This window comes from Diadema antillarum, unplaced genomic scaffold, assembly GCF_040938485.1.
Source record: "Diadema antillarum isolate AM-2024a unplaced genomic scaffold, OU_Dant_1.0 scf00000015, whole genome shotgun sequence".
Taxonomy (NCBI): domain Eukaryota; kingdom Metazoa; phylum Echinodermata; class Echinoidea; order Diadematoida; family Diadematidae; genus Diadema; species Diadema antillarum.
Genome location: NW_027270904.1, coordinates 266,949 through 273,529, shown reverse-complemented (window position 1 = coordinate 273,529; position 6,581 = coordinate 266,949).

Genomic DNA, 6,581 nt, shown 5'->3' with positions numbered 1-6,581 from the left:
TCATCATCATCATCATCTTCACCATATTCTGATCAGCATCATGATATTGTTATAACCATTGTTACCATTGATAATTTTTCCTTTACACTCGAGTCCAAAAATCTTGCCTCCCCATCCCCCACCCCCCCCCCCCCCCCCACCCCCGTCATAAATCATGATTTCAGAAGTTAATCGTTATGGCATAAAATAATTACTGTCATTTTGTTGATGGTCTTGACTTTTTGCCTGCAGAGCAACTGGCTTAGTACTAGCAGCAAATGAAAGGGGGTACAAAAGGCGCCGACCATTATTATCAACTCTTTTGTCATACAGAAGATATGGAAATGTGTAGTGTTCACATATCAAAGAAAAATACCGCTATCTCCATCTGTACACAGATAAATCCAATGTACAAAATCATGCAGAGAAAACATTGCAGACATTGACAAAAACTTCAACTTGGAGAGCGGATTTATCACGAAATAAAATCTGGGTTACCGAGTCTAGTGGATTTTATCAAGGGTTTTTTCCTCAGTGTTTGCAGGCTCAGTACTTGAGGTTGGACTAGGAGGAGGCGAAGTGGAGAAAGAAAGGAGTATACCTCACATGGGGTGACTGCATTTAGTGATAAATCACCAACCATTATCTGTCGATATCTTCCCTTTATCGTTTCGTGATGTGTACAGCGACCCCAATTTTGCCCCGTAATAAAATCCCGATTGACTCTTCGAGCTTATTCTCTTCTGGTTTGTTTGTTTGTGTTTCTCTGCTGTTTTATTTTTGTGTCACAGTCCCAGGCGATAGTGCCTTCACATTTCTGTTCTGGATAATAAGTTTTCGTCATTTGCTGCTGGTCGACATCTGTTTGACATGCTTGTATCATAACGACATCATTCGATGGCTACTTCAATACACAAAGAGCCATAATAAAGAGCCGTTCACCCGTATCATAACCTTGCCACTGAGGATACCGCGCCAGATTAGGAATCGCATGCAATGGATACTTCTCATTTTGTAGATGTTATGTTCATGAGCGCACTGAAAAAATGCTAATAATAATAATTCTTCAAAAAGTGTGCACAAGAACAAGAACAACAACAAATTTCATACATATTTACGACTTTACACACTCTGTAAACATGCCGGTAAATGGGGTGAGTGAGAATTTCAGACACTTCGCTATACATCTGCGCATTAGCCCGAATAATGTTTTCCCTTCTGTTAGGTCTGCTGCAAAGTTTATGCATTCAAGGCATGAAGAGGGACACACTGATGACGTGTTCATAACCCACTTACAGTGTACTCGACTTTTAGCAAAATGCTCTTGGTATAGAATCAAGAAGGTATCATCACGCACCTCCTTGGTAGAATCCTCAATTTTATTCAGCATCTTCTCGACATCATTCTCCCTCCCCAACCCTGATCAGAAGGTGAGGTCGACGGACATGACGAGAAAATAATGGCCCACGTAATTCCCAACGTAGACCCGCACACTTCGGTGCGTGAAGTCATTATTTAACCATTGCAATCTTCGATCATCCGTGCCGCCGACGCGCGGATTTTAAAGGCACGTCTTCTAAAGATGTCGACATGCATCATCTGTGAGTGTGCAATGCTTGCGCGTTGTCCCGTCACGTGACCACTAGAAGACCAATCCCGCTGGTATCACTCTAGTGAATATTTGAATAGAAAAAAAAAACAACTGCAAGCAAGCCCTTTTTTGATCTTTTCAGTTCCTTTCAAAACTTGACTTATCTTTAACTGCTTGCATCAAGGTGGTGGAAACTCATGTTATACTTTTTCAATTACATTATGGATTAACCCACACACTGTTATGAACATGTATGTTCGGCATTCATTCATTTTTTCTTCTTTCTTTCTTTTTTTCTGTTGTTCATTCGTTGTTTGATTCGATTTGATTTGATTTGATCTGGGGCCTGTCTTATAAAGACTTGTGATAGAAATCAATCACAAGTTTTATGTGAGCTTCAATGCAAGTTGCGATTGATTTGGGGACTTGTGATTGATTTGAAGGCTTTATAAGACGGGGCCCTGATTTATTGGTTCCTGTATGATCATTGTACATGCACATACTAGCATGTTCATGTATACATTGTTGGTGCCATGCATATACATATACATATACATATTATACATATACATATACATATACATATACATATACATATACATATACATATACATATACATATACATATACATATACATATACATATACATATACATATACATAATACATATACATATACATATATACATATACATATACATATACATCAGTTGTTAACAAAATATTTTTCTTCATTGCCTTTACACAATCTATAGCAAATAATTCAGTTGCCCTGTATTTTCATTTATTTCATTTATGCATTTTGACCTAGGCGATTGTTCCTGCATATAGTGCTAGTAATATTTTTATTTCTATATTGTGTGGCTACGCCTTTCAATGTTTCCCTTGTTGTTGGCTGATTAACTTCAATAAAGTGATGATACACTGACAGTATATTGAATTGAATTGAATATCGACATATCGACAATAAGCATGTTTGTACATATCAAGCAGTGTTGTCCTCTATTTCTTTCTCGGATCTTTGTGTTGTCCTTTCCTGAATTTATTTTCTTAAGTTGTGGAATGTATCTTTATCTATATCTATAATATTGTGTAACTTATTTCCTCTCGATCTGTTTGTATTTTCTTTGAGGGACCCGCAAGTTAAAAACTCCTTTTCAGTGGGTTCCACCATTTTTTTCTGAACTTTGTAAGCTCATTTACTTAAAAAGAATATTTACCAATAGATTTCACTGTATCGTCATCGTATTTAGATATACCTTGATGATTTGTGCTCTGTTGAAAAAGGAAACAAATTTTGTATTGAATGGGGGGGGGGAATAGAATTGAAAGTGCGATGGGGTGGCGAGTAAATGTGCGAGGAGCAGTTGGGGTTTTGCTGGTGTACATCATTTTGCGATCTCACAGAGCAGAATGGGTGAAAGAGAGAATGTAGCAGACAGAATGACACTAGAGGAAAAAAAAAAGGAGAGAGAGGAGAGAGAACAAGAGAGATAGGGTGACCTTTAATTCCGTCGGCGAGATATGGAAATATGACGGTGCGCTATCGCATCATTTTCGGCAAACTACAAAAGGGCGAGCGAGACGTTAAGTGTGATAACACGTCCTGGGTAAGCTTCTCCACGGTCCGATGAAACCTGCTTTGTGTCATTGGAAGCATCCACGGATGCTCCGCACATCAGGTGCTCTTCTTCGGGATCTATGCGACATCTCGATTCTCGATATATTTATACGTCGTATAAAACATCGGTAGTTTTTATGGTCGCTTGTAGAGTTTGAGGGTGTGTGTGTGTGTGTGTGTGTGTGTGTGTGTGTGTGTGCGTGTGCGTGTGTGTGCTTGCGTGAGTGTGTTTCATGAACTCTTATTATTGTGTTGCGACCTCGTCTGTTGCTTTCGTGTTGTGTGTGTTGCGTTGGTGTTGCTTGCGTTTGTGGGTGAGCGTGTGATATCTATATACGTGTGCGTTTAAAGATGTGTTTGAGTGTGTATTGTGTGTGTGTTTTCTGTGTTATTTGCCTTATATTATGTTATGTGTTTTTAATTTTGTGTGTGTTGTTTTCTATTTTCTAATAGTGTTGACAGCATTGTGCACGAGTGTGAGTGCGTGTGCGTGTGTGTATTTGTCTGTGCTGGATGTGAAAGGTGTGTGAATGTGTCATAGGTGTTGATATCACATTTTCTTAATGTGACTTGAGGATAGATTGGAATACACACGCTGAACCGAACACACACACACACACACACACACACACACACACACACACACACACACTGCACACTGCACACAAGCACATGTATTTTTTTTACATTAAACACCCATGCTATTTGAATATAATAAATATATCATATTTATGAACGTATTTTCCAAACGGAGATATATTATGTAAGATTATAACCACTTATTTCATTTTCGTTAGAGTGGAAAGCTTGAGGAAAAAGAACAGAAGATGGCGCGAACTATACCTCTTAAAGTTCTTAACCCGTTCGATGCCAAATTCTAAAATCCCCATACATTAATACATAGGCCGCCAGGTTCCCGTAGGGAATGGGTTAAGCGTGAACTTTACAATGGAGCAATGTTATCACAGCATAGATGGAGGCAGCAGAATAGTCAAATATTTAATCTATATCAAGGAAACAAGAAGAAATGGCGGGGGAAAAGAAAAAGAAGAGCAGGAAATGAAAACGACGAAGAGGACGAAAAGGAACAAGAAAACGAATGATGAATTACAACAACTGTTTGTCTTTGTACCTTCTTGATTACTTTTACCGCGTTCGGAAAAACAAAGCTGATATTCATCGCATTGATTTGCCAGACATATCAGGCAATAATATGCATCTGCCGTCAGAACTCTGAAAATGAAAACAACTATGTGGAAAAAAGGAGAAAGAAGAGAGAATTTTCGACATAATGCATATCAATTTTGGTCGCATGTGATAATGATATTTTGAAATCGAACATTTTCTCATTAGCCGTGTGACATATACTCGCGCTGACTTGCAAATGACCGCGCTGTCCGTTTTATTATAAGAGGACCGGGGAATGTGGGGGTGGGGGGGGGGGGGGAGTTCACACATTTCTTACCTGTCATATTTTCATTTCATTTCCCAACACCAATACAGCACGCATACCTCGATATCGAAGCAATTTCGCACTTTAATGTATTGACAATTTCGATTGCATTTTCATTTTGATTCCAATATACGGGCTCTTTGTAGCTTGCCGAACAAAGATGACACATTTTGAATCCAGAGAAAGGTAATTTGGCGGTCTTTAGTAGGAGGTAATATTATAAACAAATGACATCAAAGAGAGTTCGCTGAAAGGGTGATGAAACAAAACTTATGAAATGTATTTTTTGATGGGAATGATTAGTGTACAATGTTTGTGACATGTCGCACCAAAATTAGGGCGAGGATCATCGATGAATATTGCTTGGCACAAAAGGACCGGTCGTTTATTCCTTCCCTCTTCTCTGGCAAAACTTGTTCTTAATCTCTCTCATCTGTAAAAGTTCTTCTCCTCTTCTAATCTCTTTTCTATATAGTAGAGACTGCGTTTGTTCCTTCAGAACCTGCGTCCAATGAATCTTTGGTTACAGTTCGTTATTCCCAAAGTTTGTTATTCCTAAGGTGCATACAATCTGAAGGTTCATTATTCTGAAGGATCTTTAATTCCAAAACGAAGTAAGGTTCCTCAATTCCGAAGATTTGTTTGTACGTTCCCTTTTTTTTTTTCTATTTTCGGATTAACAAACCTTCAGACTAACGAATTCTATTCAATTTTCTGATTAACGAACCTTGGGAACAACGAAACAAAACGTCAACGTCCCTGATTAACGAAACGAACCCTATTTCATTTTTCGAATTAACGAATCTATATGGTATAGGGCACATGTGTGTTTCGGAGTTACGAACCTTCGTAATAACGAGCATCACCAGAATTACAGTTCCGAAGGTTCGTTAATCCGAAAACGAAAAGAGGTTCGAAATTCCGAATGTTCTTTAGTACGCACATTCTTCTTCTTCTTCTTCTTCTTCTTCTTCTTCTTTTCATTTTCAATTTTAGATTTCGGAACCTTCGGAGTGCAGAACTTTGTTTCAATTTCGGATTAAAGGAATTAGGTGTACGGAATTTGTGTGTTTCGGAATAACGAATCTCCGGAATAACGAACCTTATTTTATTTTAGGATTAACGAACTCTCACCCGAACATCACCCGACTTTCCTGGAGTTGTACGTCCTCTCCAGGCGTTGCACCGGGAACCTAACAAAGGAGCAATAGGCAGGATCACGCCCCACCCCTTTCCGGCGAATCGAGTACAGGGCCGGCGGAACCCAGGGGTGGGGGGGGGGGGGGGGAAGAGGCGGGGGCTCGCTGATTTTTTTTTTCTGCATTTTAGCCACTTTAACATGAAATAAAGTCACGAAGTCATGTTGTTTCCCGAGAGAATCTTTGGTTGACGTCTTTATCCCAATGCTTCATGGGTAAGGGCGGGAAATACCCCCAACCATAAAGGTCATGATTGCTTATTACGTATTATGAGTTTTGAGCGATGTTCCGTTGTTACACTTCACATGTCCTGCTGCTGAACCGCTGGATGGCGCTGGAGGCAGTCCCCCCATTGTGAACGATTTCCGTTCTCAAGTTGTAGTCATGAGCGTTGATCGAGGAGAGATTTCAACGGTATCTAAAAGGGCGTGGTTCAAGCATCGGATCATCAAGTGACAACTGTGAATGTTACATTGTTGCCATAGTCGCTTGGTTCCTCCACAAATGATAATAATAATTGCTTTTAAAGATTTCGGGGAGCTTTGAGATTTAATTGGTTAAAATGAAATAGCATTTTCACATGATATAGATTTAGATATATACAGATTTACCACAAAAATCATTGAGATGAGCGTTCACAATTAAGGAAGAATTTAGAGGTGTGAACACTTTCATCTTTTGTGGTCATCTAATTAAATGTCCTGTTCCATTTTAGGGGCCTTAAAGGGGAGATCCATC